The sequence below is a fragment of the Penaeus monodon genome, chromosome 15, assembly GCF_015228065.2.
Source record: "Penaeus monodon isolate SGIC_2016 chromosome 15, NSTDA_Pmon_1, whole genome shotgun sequence".
Classification (NCBI taxonomy): domain Eukaryota; kingdom Metazoa; phylum Arthropoda; class Malacostraca; order Decapoda; family Penaeidae; genus Penaeus; species Penaeus monodon.
This window is the reverse complement of record NC_051400.1, coordinates 6,829,355-6,831,364: the sequence shown is the minus strand read 5'-3', so window position 1 is coordinate 6,831,364 and position 2,010 is coordinate 6,829,355. Positions and strand designations below refer to the sequence as shown.

At 32.6% G+C, this 2,010-nt stretch overlaps 1 protein-coding gene across 1 annotated transcript in view; it reads right to left on the bottom strand.

Annotated features, from left to right (window-relative positions):
• LOC119581718 overlaps positions 1–1,926 on the bottom strand; it is a gene marked incomplete at its 3' end in the record, with an annotated part of 6,513 nt that extends 4,587 nt beyond the window's left edge. The window contains 1 exon segment of the mRNA XM_037929842.1: positions 1,839–1,926.
• Positions 1,927–2,010: the final 84 nt, after the last annotated feature.

Genomic DNA, 2,010 nt, shown 5'->3' with positions numbered 1-2,010 from the left:
TTCTAATGGAGGTCAAATGTTAAAATACAAGAATAGAGATAAAAGCAGAGACTGGGAAAAATGTTCCAGAGTTTGGGATTAGAAGCAGGAGAATGAGGATGAATCAGATAATTTTTTCATTCAATATGCCCACACCTAACACATCTCAGCAACAATGTAGGCTAAATAGCAATAAAAGCTAATACATTTTTTCACTCTAGCTTCTAATGATATAGGTTGCAGTGTATATGTGAGATCATATGATCTGAAGAAATGCTCTGACAAGCATTATGAAAGGAAGGTTAGAGCTGAGAAGATTCAAAGAAGGAAAGCAGAGAGCTGAATCACTGATATCTGCATAATTAGATCCATCTGCTAAAATAAGAGGTCTATTTACCATATAGGTGATGGCACAGAACCTTAAAGAATACTTTTGTTGTTGGAAAAAAAATGCAACCAAAACTATGAATGCACCCTGAACCACATATATAGGCAACATAAAAATTTAAATTTACAATATTCTTTACTTCTTGCAACTTCACAATAAAGCCCAGGAAATACTGTGGAAAGTGAAACATCTTTTCTTTTACACCTTCTGTGTGTAATTTTAGGTAAGATGTATTGTAAATTCCTTAATATTATTATCATTTCATATAAAAACAACATTCAAAAGAATCAAAACCAAATCCAGATAATCTTCTCTATTATTAGAGTGTAAGAGGTGAGCTAATGGCCTAAACTTTTAACAGAATCTAATGACTAAAAAACAACAGAAATATATCAATCAGTGAGTGAAGAAATTACTTCAAGATTAATTTCATTCCCGTTATTTATCACCTTGTCAAATATTTTATCATCTAGCTCACATAGACAAGCATATTACAAAGTTTACACTGTAGATGAAGGATCAACTGTGTTTTCTAAGATGGAATACCTAGATGGAGAAGTTGTGCAGTTCACAATTAAAAATCACTGATACCTTAGTAGCATAGCAACATAAATCTTACCATGAATAAATATCTGATAGCACACCCTAATTACCTTGATTTGTACCCTTGGCTTGGTACATAAATTTGTTGCCCTAAACTTTTAGACAACAAACTTGGCTAATTTATTTTTCACCTGATTTGAATATTATTGAAAATTGGAATGGGGTGATAAAGTGAGGAACCTTCAAAACATTGCAAATTTTGTAGCTGGAGTACCAGTAACACTTTTATTTTCTATGAGGATTGAAAATAACTCATATGTCTCAAACGCTTACTCAAGCATTGACCTTTGCAATCCATATTAACATTACCCACAGTTACAGTGCACTTCATTCTGAACCACAAATCTCTAATATTTTCGGTATCAGTATCAAGCTTTGTATTACCAATACCATCCATTTACAGTGATGAAGATGCCCCAATGGGGCAGGGTATGAAATATATTCAGGAAATAGTGTGGTAAATATAATAAATAATATAATAACATGCAAATAAGCCTCCATGCTTTGAATTATCTGACAAACGGATGGAAACTATCCTTTGATGAATCCTACTCATCAGGGTGGTTTAAGAGATTTACTTTGCAAGATTATACATGGTAGTGGTTGGTGGCACCAATTACTGCTCAAACTCAATAACAAGTGGATATGGATAGAACACTGAAATAAAGGAGGAAGATAATAATCCTATCACTCGAAATGATCCACAAAATAAAGACAAGTAACTTTTATTTTACATAAAGTTGAATCTCATAAACCTTGTTTTTACTTCAGGTCCACTTATCTCTAAATTCATTATCCACGTCCCTTTCATGATTTTAAAGAAACTTCTTCAACCTCTGCTTTAAAAATAGGACTGTTCCATACTCACACTCCTTCAAATAAAGCACAAATTTATCATATATTTCTTTAATTGAGTCGAGAAAGAAATTACACGAGAAGAAACATCAACACAGTCTTCATTCACATCCGATAGCGGTATATACTAAAACACAACAAAGAACCCTTATTTTTCCTTTATCTTCGTTAAGGCTATGATAGAT